The sequence below is a fragment of the Apteryx rowi genome, unplaced genomic scaffold, assembly GCF_003343035.1.
Source record: "Apteryx rowi isolate R43461 unplaced genomic scaffold, aptRow1 scaffold_82, whole genome shotgun sequence".
Taxonomy (NCBI): domain Eukaryota; kingdom Metazoa; phylum Chordata; class Aves; order Apterygiformes; family Apterygidae; genus Apteryx; species Apteryx rowi.
This window is the reverse complement of record NW_020451116.1, coordinates 678,218-693,482: the sequence shown is the minus strand read 5'-3', so window position 1 is coordinate 693,482 and position 15,265 is coordinate 678,218.

Here is a 15,265-nt window from a genome sequence, read left to right as displayed (position 1 = left end):
GCGCGCGGCCCCGCCCCGCCCGCGTTCCCGCGCCCGCTGCTATCGCGAGACTCCGCGAGGCGGCGCCACGCGACGAGCGCCCCCCCCGCCGCGAGGGGACGGGGCGTGGCGGCCGTTGGTGGTGAGGGCGGACGCGCGGCAGGTGCCTCGTGCCGCCGCGCCGCGAGGCTGCTGCTGCCGCCGTCTTGCGGCAGCGCCGCCACCTCACGGCGAGGCGTCGCGGGGAGAGGGCAGCCCCGCCCGCTGCCCTTAGTCCCCCTCAGGCATCACCGTGCTCCCAGAGCCCGTAGCCATGACGGTGCGTGACCCCCTGCAGCCATTGCTAAGGCCCCTCACCCGCCGCGCCTGTCATCTCCAGAGAGCTTCGAGGGACAGGGCGCACCCCCCCGCCAGCGGCAGGCCTGCCCGGGCACCACCCCGTGCCCCGGCACCGGTGCCGCGGGAGAGGGAAGCGTCGGTGCTGACAGGGGAGCGGTAGGAGCTGAGAAATGAGGCGACGCTGCAGGAGCCTGGCTGTGAAAGAAGATGGTAAGAGGCAGGAAATGGCTGCACTTGCAGTTCACTTCCCTTGATTCCAAACACTGCTGAAAATCGCAAGCATGTCTTCCTAGATGCCCCATGCTGTACTGGGGGGAAAATAATTTCTTAACATCTGCAGGGCTAAGAAGTACCAAAGGTGTTCCCAAGCCAAGAGTTTAAGTTTAAGGGGTATTCATTAGAAAAATTATTTTTAAGTCATTCCAAATTCAGCAGTGTTTACGTATTTCATACTGAAAATTGCACTAATGAAGCCACTCAGTTTGCTTTTTGTCAATGCGRGTATTTCTGATTGCCCATTTAAAGAGTTCAGGTGCTAAGCTGCTGAGCTACGCAGGTTTGCTCATACTCCTGAAGGATTCCAAAACAATCCTTGAGGTGACAGAGTTAAAAAATTGAGAGCTCCAAATCATCCATTTTACCTGATGATTACTTGCAAAGGCAGTACTTTGTCCAGAGAAATAGATCAAACCCCAGCCTTGTAGGCAGAATGAGCAATAAAAGTTTTTTCATTCCAGTAACAAGTTCAGTACCTGTTATCAAGATCTTTCAGCATGAATCAACCAGTAAACTGAGCAAATGGGTTATGCAGTTCACGTACACTGCATTTAGAAAGACACGTCAAAGACCTCTTTGCCATATATACATAGTCCAATAAAATGTCATTTTATGAAGATTGTTCTGAAATTCAGTTTCTAAATCATGGTCTAATATAGAAGGTTTTAAGCTCCAAACTCCCCTTTCCCTTCTTGTGAAACAGCTGCAAAATAGTAACAGTGCTATTAGAAATTATTTGGYACACTACTGCCTTCTTCATCTGTTGCATAGTTTGTAACGAGGCAAGGCCCACAGCCGTCTTCAGTAGCCCTTCCAGGTAATTTATTTTTAAAAACCTTTGGGAAGTACATTTTTCTTAGCACAAGTGAAGAGTGACATGACTGTGTTTTAAAGAGTACTCCAAATAGCCTGCTTGGAAAAACTATCTAGATCACAAAACTTAACATTACCTATGCAAAAGTCTCTAAGTTGGGAAAAATCTGCTTTGTGAGGCATTTGTTCTTACATCTCTACAGAAAATAGCTCACTACCCATTTTTAATATTTGACTTTCCTACAGCAGTTTCAACTGCTTGTGGCTTCTGTCTGTACAAAGCACTCTCAAGTGTCTGTCRCAGCTTGCTTTTTACTTGAAATTAATGGGAACATTACATGCCATACAAAACAATCAAGCTGCAGCTTTCATGAAAGGTGCCCTTTGAATATTTTTTACTTGTGTGCTTAACATTTGCATTTGACACTTTGCTTAGGCCATGGGAGGTAACTAAGAAATCTATGTTGTGTGCTTCTGCATGTCCACAGACCATGAGTTGAAAAATCACTTAGTTATATTCTAATATTATCAAGCGATATTCCACAAATCTAAATATAAAAATGTGATGCTTTTTGTACATACTTTACACACTTTATAGTTTACATCTTTTCTAATATGTGCAAAATTTCACAAAATTTCTCTGAAGATTTTGGTGGGGGGGGGGGGGAAAGACCAGTTGTCATGTTAAAGTTGTGGATTTAGCTATTAGTTCTTTTGTTTCCCAGTTTTCTTCCTACCTTCATTTACAACCTGCCAAACACAATTACCAGGGCTGAATATGTAGTCCTAAACACTTGGGTTTCATAGCAAGGTCTCCTCTGTCCAACTCAGAAAGGTGTATGATGGGCATTATATTTTCTTGTCAGACACAGGAAGAGAAATTGCATATACTTAGGCTCATAGTGTCCTAAACTGCTACCACTTTTACATTTCAAACACTGCTGGAATATGGAAAGAGTTGGTGAGATGTGGATCTAGAGACATTTTCGTACTTATCTAGATAACACTATAAAGCCCTTTCTTTTGAGATCTTGGACTGTAGATACTCAACCTCACCCAAGCAAGTGACTAATTTTGGTGACTTTAGTTTCTCTAGCACAGATAGCTTTGGGTAACTTTTTTTAATATTAATATTCTGTGAAATTGCATTATAGGCCAAGTTGTCATTAGAACCCCTTCTGTATGAGTTTGTATGAGTTCTGTAGGTACCTATGGATGGAGAAATGTTACCACAAAGCAGACCAAAGAGAGGTAAAGTACATACTGAGAGGTAGTGTGTGAAAAATCTCCCAAGAACTGATGAACTCTGGAGAACAGTAGACATGTTGAATCCACAAGTGATACACTCAGTACACCAAAAGTTTGCCAAATCTGTAGAAGGCCATCAGCACACACAAGCATCAACAGGTTGTATAACTCAGACCACATCCAAGAAAGTGGTGGCTGTGGCTGCTATAACTACACAAGGCCTACTGCATCATAAATACACCTGATGGAAAAAAGGATACCTTGAAGGACTTTCCAAGCACTTACCTAGAAGCTACTGGCATGTCAGTAGGACCCTCTGCTTCTGAATAAACATCTGGGGCCAGCCACCTAACTGTTGCTCAAACCCAGGTAAATATTTAGTGATTGTGTATGTGTGTAATTGAACCATGTGAGGAAATAAGTGAATGCATTGCGTGACTAAATATCTGTTAGTAACAAGAGCTTGATTCTATTAACAGCTTAAATAAAAGATGTCTTAATATCAGTGTGATCTGCATCTTCCCTGACTTGATGTCCTGTAAGTGAAATAAGTGAAAAAAGGATTTTACAAAGTGATAGTAATTTTCTTCAAGTGCCAGTAGATGGCAATATCATGCCATCATACTCAGTTCAAGAATCCTGACTTCAAGGTAATTGGGCAGCCTATATATTATTTACTATGAAAGTGGCTCACTCAAATTATTTTTATCAAGAATAGGAAAAAATGTATATACATTATATTTGTAAAGCATCTTGTACCTACTTTTGTTTAATTATTTGTAGTACTTCATTCTGTACATGCGGTATGTTCCCTCCAATACCTCAAAGAGGTTTGGGGGCAGAGGGGGAAGTGAACAAATTTCACATTCAAGAAACTCTCCATTAAATGCTATAGTCTGAAAACTTGCATGTACACAGCTAGTCCTTTTCAGTTTGAATATGCCAGCTATGAACTTAAACCACAAAAATGCATGTAAACACTTGAACTGTAAGCAATAAACAGTTTTATAGGCTGGAAACAAATAGGATCTGGGAGTAAAAAAAAAAGTGCAGTCTCTGGGGTGTTTGGTAAAGCTATCTATGAGGGAACTGCTCTGCAAACAAGCCACCACTCTGTAAAAACCATTTCCCACCTTCACTGCAGCGTTGACTCACATGGTTACCACCTTTATCATATAGCTAGGTTAGCCTAGCCCAAATGTGAATAACCACAGTGCACTAACTATTCATTACCCTGATTTCAGTGTTATGATCTTGCTTAGAATACTTACATTAAGTTAAATTTCACTTATATTAGATACCCCCCATCTCAGTTGTTAGCTGGTTCAGTCTCACAATTGCTTTAGCTGGAAAGAGTGGTAACAGAGCCAAGTGTTCTTCTGATGTAATCCTATATATTGTAATATTAACAATTAATCTGTTAGGGTCCTGAGGGTACTGATAGGCCTCAGAAACCCTGACCAGCCTCACTTGGGGCCTCCATCCACACCCCTCACCCATCAGCATCAGAGCTGAATTTCAGCTCAGCCCAGGGCTTCAGTTCCTGCCCAAGCTCACCATCAGGGGAGCTAGGAGCTGAGTATGCTAACACAGCTGGCAGGGCAGGGCCTCACCAGTCCTGGCCCAGCCCTGCAGTACCCCAGCAAGGCAAACAGGGCAGAGCAGGCCCAAGGGTAGCAATCAGGTTCAACCAAGTGTCCAGATCATCAGGCAAGCTCATGGCCATGAGGCAGGTTCAAGGTCAAGCTGGGAAGACAATCTTCAGGTCATGGTCAGAATCAGGTCTGGTGAAGATCATCAGGTAGGTCCATCATGACAAGACAGGTCTAAGATCAAGCTGAGAAGTCAGTCCATGAGCAAGGGTCCAGATCAGTAGGGTCCATAGCAATAGGTATGGCTGCAACAGAACTGGAACCCACTACTCTTTCCTCATAGTTCAACCAGAGACCAAGGCTGAGGTCTGAGCTTAAATGGGGCTCAAGGGGCCAGGGGTGTGGGTGGAGGCCCCAGGTGAGGCTTGTCAGGGCCATTAAGACCTATTAGTGCAGTAAGGGCCCTGACAGAATCATACTTCTCTTAATATAGCAGGAACCAAAAAATAGGAGATGCTTTACTTGCCTGTATTTCAAAGCCCTTCCAGACAGTGCTGTTCTTAAACAGTTCTCCATATGCTTTTCCTAAGGTTCACTGAGGCTCCTCTGAATGTGTCAGGGGTTTCTTTGTACAGTATCTTGTCTTCTTTCATGATGTTTCTGTCTCTTGTGTCTCTTTCAAAATGTGGTTTGTAACACAGCTGATCTAAAGGCAGTCTGAAAATGTGGTCTCAGTAGCCTTCTCCAATTCTGGATGAGGGTACATTCTTCCACACTCTCTTGTACAAGCAGTGGCATTCATCTTACCATAAAGTGAACAACTTCACCCATGCTGAACCAGCAGAAAACTATTTCCTGTCTTTTATAAGATAATTTTCCTACTGGTTTAGTACTCTAAACAGACTTGCTGTATGGTCATAAAAATGCCAGAAGTGGTACAAGGAAAGCAGTGGGTGGAGGTCACAGCTAGGGGCAGGGTAGAGAGCAAGGCCTGCCCTTTTGGCAGCAGTTAGCTATTAGAATAAAAGTAAACTTAGTCTAAGTTCGTACCCTGGCACACATAATCAGATTGCATCCCACCACCACTATCTCTCTCTCTTAGTTCTAAAATCAACTAATAAGTTGAAAATCTTCTACTACTCATCTCTTTCCCAGCTTTATTTGTGGCTTGTGCTTTGATATGTGATTCCTATTGTTTTAGTTATCTTAACCATTTATTTGCTTCCTCCTTTGCCTAATGTGAGGGAGAACATTGCACTGAGAAGCTTTTTTTCCAAATCTCACAGGAGGGACTTCTTTCACTGGAGAAATGTTTTTTGTTTCTGTGAAATCTGCTGGCTGGCTGGAGTGGCTTGTTCAACAGGGAAACCATCTCTGCCAGTTAGCAGTGTTTCTGTTGCTTAGAATTCAGAAAGGGAGCCTCCCTTCGTACTTCAATGGCCCTTACAACTACCTTTGGTTATGTCCAGCAGCACGACTATACATTATTGCACTTCCTTGTGCAGCGCTATTTTATTCAGATCCTTGTTTCATAGGTTTCCTTCCAAAGTTTGTCTGGTTTAGGGTTCCAAATCTTTTTCTTCCTTTACAATTAGAGAACTAGGCCTTCTAAAACTTTCTGCATAGAACTTTACAATATAGAAGCTAGTTTTAAAAAGAACCCACTCTCAAATTATCTTTAGCAAAGGTATGAAGTTCTTTTCTGAGCTGTAATATTTATATATAATACTAATAGGACAAATTTCTTCTTTGTTCCTCAGTAGAGATTCTGTTTTAGGTTTTGCGTTCTTAGTTCATGCCTAGACATGAAGAATTTTGGGTCATATGTTATAACCTTAACCTTTGCTGTTCCTTATGTGTCATTCATTTGTAACCCAAGTTTTGCTGGAGATTCAGCCTCAGTTACAGGCACAAGCATATCCAAGCAATATACTCAAATAGTCTTGTCATTAAATATTCTTACAGAAATGGGATTTTTTTTAGCAGTACAAACATCATATTCATGCACCAGTTTTCTATATTGTGCCTTCATTTTACCCAACAGACAGTCTCTTGAGATGGCAATAGGATTTGAAAATAGAAGATGTCATTCAGCTCTGAAAAACATGATAGAATGGCTAGCACATTCTTTGTATCTGGTACAAAGAGATATCTATGCAAATACCCATTAATTTTTCCTATCTTGTATGCAATATTGCATTTTTTATTCCAGGTTTTAGTGACCAGAGTTTTAGTGTGRTATTGCGAAGGCTTCTAATATGGCTGTAATTTCCAACCACACATTGTTTTGCTAAAGTTTTATTCACTTGGCATTCGCTTTTAAAACTACATGTTCATTTTCTCAGTGGAGAGCCCAGGAACTCCTACGGTTTGGTAAATTATGAAAGAGAGAAGACTGTCATCTCTTCCTGGATACGGCCAAGCAGTTGCGTGTGATCACATTAGAATGTGTTAAAAAGTTACTGAGTCTCAGCAGGAAGTTATTGCCAATTGCCTTAAGACTATATGCATGCTTTTAGTCCTTGCAGTGTGAAATCAAACATCGTGGCTCCTTCCCCCCATACCATGACTGTGTTCCTGACTCTACCTTTGCACTGTTACTGATATTCCTGCAGCTGAGGAGTGAGTTAATTCAAGGTCCCAACGAGCAAAAATTGAACCCAACAAGGAAAGTTATTAGTATTCTCTCAGAGCAAGTTACCAAATCAACTCAAGAGCCCACTCACACGAGTGCCAGTGCCAACACAGCAAGGAAACAGATATGCATGGCAAGACAGAGGGTGCGATTGCAGCTATGTCAGTTTATATCAGTTTAAGCTACCATAAACCAGACTTATTCTGTCCTGAACCATAGATTTTGCCCACCTGCAAACAGGGATGTCATGTAGATTTAACAATGATCAAGGATTCCTTTAAAGGTTATACAATAATTCCTGATTTAATAATCTACAATCTTGACAAAATCAGTGGTCCTATGTCAAGAGAGCTCCTGACCAGAAAAAATTAGTGKTGTTGAAAATGAAAGGCATTTTAAAAGTGATTTTAGATCAAAGCAGAGGCTGTCAAAAGAGTTTTTTCCAACTCAGAAAAATCTGAATCGCTGCAATGGCTTCTCTTTCTCACCTAACCCATGCAGTGGTTTTGCAGTGTTGGAAACCTTTAAATAACCTGTCTGTAATAGAAGCAGATTCTTACAAAATTCTGAATACTTGTGTGAGTCCAGCAAGCAGGCCAGTTAAGTATAGCCTTGGCTTTCTTTAATGTTGGTTGAAATTCTTTTCTCACAGGTTCTCTGTCCAAAATAAATCATCTTTTTCTTTAACAAATGCCTGTTTCTGTGGGTTTCATTTCACACTGTCATCCCTAAGCTTATCACACACTATTTGTAAATGTAACAGATCTTGCTCAAAGGCTTTAGCATGCACCAGGGTTTCCTTTAGATACAGGAAATGTGCAGAGGGATTCTGTAAAGTACTGTCTCCATTAGCCTTGCAAATGTGGCAGGTACATTGCATAAGCCAAAAGCCATCACTTAGTTGCCACAGGCTTTGTCTTGCTGTGAAAGTACTTTCACTCCTGTCCTTTATATCCACTTCCACTTGCTAATATCCACTCACTCTGAAAAAACAGACTGAACCTGTTTTATTTTCCAGAATACTATCCATTTCCGCTTAAGGTTCTGTTAAACTAGAGTGACTTTGTTTAGTTTATCATAGTCCGCACAGAATCTGTTTCTGCCTTTCCCCTCACTCCCCCTTTTTTGCTATTATGCTTCCCTGACTGGCTGGGCCTTCTTTCTTCCTCATCCTGTAATGATTCTTCCTTTTTTGCAACAAAATCTCAAACACACAGCTGCCAAAATAACTCTTCCTATCCTGCATCTACGTTCTTCACACAGTGCAACCTTTTATATACATGGTTCAGAATTCTGAGCTGTCTGAAATTGGGTCTGTTTGCTGTAGCACCCTCTGCTCAACCATCTCTAACTAAGGGACTATTTCATTTTTCCTTCAGTTACCTAGACAGGGAAGATATCTGTTTCACCCACTGTTTTGTGATCGTCATGAAAGTTTCAAGCAAACCAGAATACAACAGTTGGATAGATTTCCTGTAACTATCAGTAACTCTTTTTTGGGGCAGCATAGAAAACAGAGCTAGACGTACATTGATGTCCTACATTAATTTTCCTGTCTTAGTTTGCTCCTCATTCTGGAGTGTTCTTTGGGCTAGGTAAGAATATTCTGGGGAAGCCACAGCTCATATCTTGCAGCTCATGGCTAGCCTTCCAAATCTCTGAGTCTGAAAATAGCTGGGTAGAGGATTTTCCTTAAATATAGAACTATAGATTTTTCTTTCCATCTATTTCTGCAGGCCTTCCTGAAACATTTTTTAAGTTTCACTTCCAAACTTCAGGCTATTCTGGATAATTTGCTCAAACCAGTAAACTGGTTTGAGCAAAACCCTTGCTTCCAGGAGTCTAATGGCTAATAACAGTTTGTTATTTCTGATTTGGAAGAGACATGTCAAGTTTTGATAGGGATTCTGTATTTCTGGCCATTGCAGATTTGACAGTGTCATATCACCAGAATCCATGAGCTGTGCTTAGGCAAATTCCCCTTAATTGCCATGTAAAGTTAGTAAGTAGACCCTTCAACACCTGGGCAGAGTAGTACCATTGGCATACATTGAAAAGGAAATAGATTTGTCTTAGCTTCTGAAAAGAATTAAGGCAATTAGGAAAAAAATTTGGGCTCTTAAAAAAAAGTCTTTGATACTTGTGTATCTTTTCCCTCAGACACGAGGATTAATGGCTGACCTTGAAGGGCAATTGACAAAATTATCCCACAAGATAATCCCCCAGAAAAGAGTTGACATGAACACATATGTAGAGAGTTATAGCTAGGATTTGCTTGATCAGCTATGCAGACATCATAAGACAGTTTGCTAGCCTGCAAACAGAAGCTGAAAAGAAGCAAAAGCACAATTTTTTGATGTATGGTTCCATGGATGACAGAGAAGCCAGAAACCTGTCTCCTGGAACTGGGCAAAAGTGCCGGGCTAGCAGTTTGTACCAAAGCAGCACTCTATTACCATTCCCACTTCAGAAAAAGGGAGTTGTATATTTGCAAATAAATAAGCTGTTCAGCAGAATCCCAGCTCTTTCACTAGCTACTTTTATAAATGGGAGATTTATCTATCAGATGCTGGATGTCTGCTGCTGTTCTTCAGAGGGAGATTGGTCCCACAGGGCATTAGTCTATTTTTTGAGACACCTTGGCAGAGCTCTCTGTCATGAGAGCTTTGGTAAGGTAAGATTCTTCCCTGTCCTTAACAATAAAGGCCACATATATGTGCTGCTCACACGGTTCATATATTTGTTGGAGCAAAAGCCCAATAAGGTTCAATTATCTGTTTTGCTTTTTTGTTTTCACAATAGCTCCTGCTTCAAAGGCAGGTATCTGACCATTTGGCCCCACTGCCATGGACAGAGTATGAGTGACTGAGTATGTGGCACTCCTTAGGCGGAATATATTCATTAATTAAGTAGTGCAGTGCAGACAGAGGCTGCATCGTTCTGTGACAATGGTCAGACTCAGATTTTTGTAGTTAATTGTTTAAACAGCAACAAATCATGTTGCTCTGATGATCTGTATGCCTTCCTCTATTAGACCTGATTTGTATGGTGAGGACAGGCTACCGAAAGGAAGAGAAGAGAAGGGGCTGAATTATCCCCTGAGAGTTTGTTGAGTTTGTCCTTGTAAATGGAAAGTGAGTGAAATATTTTGTCTGCAGGGGGGAGCAGAGTTGTAACTGTCAGGAACAGCTGGAACATATATACTGTGTCATTTCTTTTTTGTGGTACTGGGTTTTTCTTCTTGCTGTGGGAATGCTGCAGAGGCACGCTAGCATTTTGCTGAGTAAGTGTGGTGCGAGCTCCGTATGTAAACAGGGATCAGTCATTAGATGAGAGAAAAGGGCTGTTCTCCCAGGGACTATGGCTGTCTCTTGTATGTGCCCCAACCTTGACAGGGTTCTGTAAATTAAATGTGGGTGTAGGATTTTAATTAGACGCTTTGAAAATATGACCCAGTTGAATATGTACATTTGACGGATGAAAGAGAGAGTACAGCTATTGTAAATCATAAAACATTTCTTACCCTGCGTGTAATTCCTAGATGGTCCTGTGATTTTTTTAAAAAAGAAGCTATTATATTATGTACTTACTTAGGGCAATGGAATAGGAACTTAATGGAAATACAGTTGCCTTCAGCACCCAGCTATTCTTTGTCATAGCCAGCTGTGCACTTCCATAGCTTTGGTGGCTGAAATAACAAAGATATGCTCTGTGCTGAGGGTATGCAGAGAGCAGAACTGAAGAAGATGAGGAAAGGCAAAGAGGTTGGAAAAAGGTGCAGAAGCAAAAACACTCATTTCAGTGGGTTTCTTAGGTACCTGTTGTAGTAAGTCCATGGAGTTAGCTTCATCAAGAAAAAACAGTTGAATGGCTGAAGTCCAACTTTTTAAAATTTAACATAGCCGAGTACAAGATACTATACCAAAAAATGCAGGTTATATGATGAGAGACTGTCTTCTAAATCAGTGTTGCAGGAATGGCTTGGTGTCTTCATTTCAGTTGCCTGAAGATGAATTCTTAGAGCAGCACAGGGAGAAGGAGAAAAAACAATATCATTGCTTATATAAGAAGGTAGGATAGGGAAGTGATTTTAATTCTGTAAATAAGTATTAGTGAAACTCCAACTAATAGAGTAGGGGATAACAATTCTGGTGCCGTATTTCAAGAGGAAGATGGAAATAGCTGGAGAGAATTTAAAGGAGGAAACTATTACTCAGACACTGGAAAACATTATTCTCATCATTATTCGGTACTTTTAAAGTCAGATTAGGTAACTTTTTAGAAGATGCCTTTATCCAGATTCTGTGGGAATGTCAGTCTAGATTACTGTGGTGTAATCTTCTTGCCTTGGCATCTATAAATTTGTGAACCAGATAAATCCTCTTGATTCTTCCCATTTACTCCATCCTGACTGATCCAAATAAAGTGAGTGTGATCCAAATAAAGACAAATGATTTAAATTAGATTAAGCCATATGATAATGAGCTGTACAATTTGCGTAGTTTAGAGAGTTTTAGAATTCCTATAGACAGGCTGTAGAATACAGAATTGTTCACTGAAAAAAGTGCTGTCTTCATCACCCTCCTACAATAGGTCATACTCTGCTATTATTACTGAAACTGAATATAGTACCTTCCTTCGCAGTGTTCGTTTTATTGGAACTACTCAGAGAAGAAGATACCAAGTAAGGTCCCTGAGCAAGGCAAGCACTTTTGAATTCATACTAGTATAAAAATATGATCATAGTTAACCAGAGCTATGATCATAGTTAGCCAAATCTCACGAGTGGCTCAAAGACAGTATTAAAAACAAAAAACAAAAAAATGTATATATAGAACTTACCTACCAGGCTTTGAACTTCATGTTTTAAGTTTTATTTTTTTCTCTGTAACCATGAGGTTCAGTTCATGAAGCAGTTCATGAAGGCTTCTTAGCTTATGACATTATTCTAGGAAGTGTCACAGCACGAAAAACATTATCAGACTTTCAAGATTTGGTAATACTAGTTCTGATCTCATATAGAAAGAAAGAAAAAATTATCCTAACTGCAAGTCATTTTGGTTTGATTTTTTTTGGCGGTCAAGCATTTTTGAGAACATTTCCTGCAGCTCTGCCTCCAGCATATTCAGAGAGCCAGGTACCATTGGCTGAAGTTGTCATTACCAAGCAAAACCTGAGCTCTTTCAAGGAAGCGATGTGATAACTTATGTACAAAGGGATTAAAAATGAGACAAATAAACCTAAACAAACATACATAATTTCAGACTTTCAAACCTTTCAGCATTTCAATAATATTAAGAAAATAATTTTTCTTTTTAAATGTTTTTAAGTCAGTATTGCCTGTGATTTCAGCTTATGTACTGAAGGCATACTTAAGGTCCCAAACTAAATGCTAATGGATAAATGTAAAAGCTGGAGCTAAAATAGAACACCACAAGGATTTTGCAAAAATATTCAGCCAAAATCAATTTTTCTCTGCTCTTCTTTCCTTTCACTCTCCGTTCTATTTCCAACCTCAGCTCACTCTTTATGTATGTTTTCAAGTATAAGTTTTTTAAAACAAGGACCCTGACATTCACCATCTTGATGAAGCATACATTTAACTAAAGGATTTTGTAACATTAAAATGGTTGACAAATTCATGTATGAAGCAAGGCAAAAATGATATCCCACTTCCTCCATGAGGGCTAGATAGCATGAGTTTTTAAGTCTGCTCTTGTCCAACACATATGTGTTTGATACATTATCAGCACAATGAAAACTGTTAGGGTAAGAAAATAACATTATTTGCTAGTTTAATGTTTGGAGCACAAACACCAAGAAGACAAGCATCTCTCATAACAAATGTTAAATCCCCACCATGTTCTGTTTAATTATGATTTCTGCCTTCCTGTATTTCCCCTCAGCTTACTGGCACAGTAAGTAAACTGGCAGTGATTTTATTTATTCTGAATATGCTGAGCTGTAATATGCAAGTAGTTCAGCAGGTGCCTCTCAAGCAGCTGAGCTGTTCCAGCAGCGAGGACAAGAACCGTTTCAAAGAAGAGCAGCACATCTAGCTGGGAATAGAACCACTGTACCCCTCCCTGTCACCATGGCTACAACTCAGCATGCATTTTTTGGCAGAAGTGCCAATTTTAGCAACTGCTGAAGACTTATTATTGTCCTTGCATCACCTCCTTCATTGGTCAGGTACAAGTTTGTGGTAGGCCACATGGTTAATCAGATCAGGAAACTGGTCCTGATCCAGCTGAAAAATAATCTTTTTTCTTTTGCCTCATTATTTTGCAGACAATAAATTTTCTGATTCAGTTAATCATGTAGCCACACAAGCATACTATGCCTGTGTAATGGAGGAGGTAGCACAAGGGCAGGAACAAGTGGCTGGAGAGATGGAGACCAAGAATGATTTAAGCGCATTATCACTAAGTGCARCCAGAGACTGAGCCTGGAGCTCTCTTTAAGGCCTGGGTTTGCTCCTCCATAGTGATACTGCTTCAATCAGTTCAGCAGTCCAAGTTCATGGCCACCCAGACCTGTCCCTCCATCTCCTCTACTCCCTCGTTGCAAGTGATTATGCAGCTGCGCCAGGAACCTGATTGGGGAACCTATCTGTCTGAAAAAATGATCCAGTAAAAATGGCTAGTGTTATGACACTATAGGGATAACACATGAAGCGTTTCGCAATTCATTTTATTTTGACTGACCAACATTTTAAAGCCTTCAGATTTAAAGACTGTCGTATCTGCCAGAGTAATTATAGTCAAGTCACATGTGGAAGGAAAGTGTGACCTCTTCTTCCCTAAAAAAGTCCCATGGCTGGATGCAGCTCTCCAAAGAGAAGCATTACAAAGCCTTGTTCAAATACCTAGTATTAAACATGTGAAGTTGTTAAAACTTCACTATGGATAAAGGTTATGTAGACCTGAATAAAAGTGGTAGTAGACTGTCTGGCTGGGAATTAAATAATATTGCAAGGCTGCATAAAAGTCACTTATTTTCAAACAAAAATTTAGAGAGGTCAGAGCACATTCAAAACAAACTTTATAGCGCTTCTGTTGTCTCGCATCTGCCATGACACAATTTTCATTCGTAGAAAGATTCTCTTAAAACTACTGATAACAGAGGACTGGTAACAGGAATGCTATGAATTGTGTACAGATTTACTTATATGCTTATGTAAATGTAGTATGTATCAAGCATATATTTATAAATTCTATACCATTTGTAGTGTATATTCTATTAAATACAATAAATGCATACTGCCGCAACATTTTTGCTTTAATTCTTAAAAAAAGCAAGCATGGTTTCCTGTTCATCGGATTTCAGCAGTGATGCTGCAAGCCATTTCCAGCCCACCCTGCCGAAGCGCTCTGGCACAGATGTGAAGGATCCTGGGCAAGTGTTAACGTCTCTCCCAGACCTGCGGTYGCAGGTCACAGATTGGGCTCCACCAGGTGTGCACCGCCAGCGGTATGCGGGATTGCTTGAAAACTACTGGTAAAAACTGTTGAAGAATCATTGTATCCACTTTACATCTAAGTCAAGTTATAAGCAGTTTCTTAAAAATGAACATATAAATTCAAGTTTGTCCCATCTTTGAAAAGCCAGGTGTCAGTGCAGATGATCTCTCCTCTTATCTCTCCCTAATTTCCATCCTGAAGAGAAGCACTACCTCCAAGGGTATCAGCAGCTCTCTAAATACTCTGCAGTGAGATTCTTTAGTTATAACATTGGATTTCAACCTGTCTCCCTGAAGTAATTTCTGACTTGTTTCTAAAAAGACTGCAATGAAGTGACCAGGAATATCAAGTTTATTGCTAGTAAATGTAACGGGGAACCACACTGCCACTGAAAAACATTTAGATCTGCAAATGGAAAAAAGTTTGGAAATGCTGGACTAGGCTAACGATGGAAGCTGAAGTGGAGGTCTCCGTGCTAAGAGCACAGCAGTCCCTCAGACCAGGGCTGCAGCCGCTCCGCTAGCCTGGGCTGTGCCTCAGTCACCAGGCCAAAGCCCCTTTCTGCCCGCTGCGACCGTCCCTGCTTGGAGTACAGTCGCCTGCTGAAACAATATTTCACCTGCTGCCCATCCTGGCAGCTGCATTCAGGTCTGCTCGCAAAGCTCAGGCCTTGGGGTCCGAGCGCTGCAGGGTGGTGAAGTGCTGCCTGCCGAGGGCGGCCAGGCTCGGGGCAGGACAGAGACCCTCCGCACGCCTTCCCTGCCGGAGCCCGGGCCAGGGCCCGAGGGGAAGGAAAGCCCCAAACCTGGCTGCGGGCTCCCTCACCCTGGGGGCGGCGGGYAGCGGCGCCAGCGGCATCGCTGGGGCAGCGGCAGCAGAAGTCCCTGCGATGCCTGCGGCGGAAAACGCGAAGGGAAGGG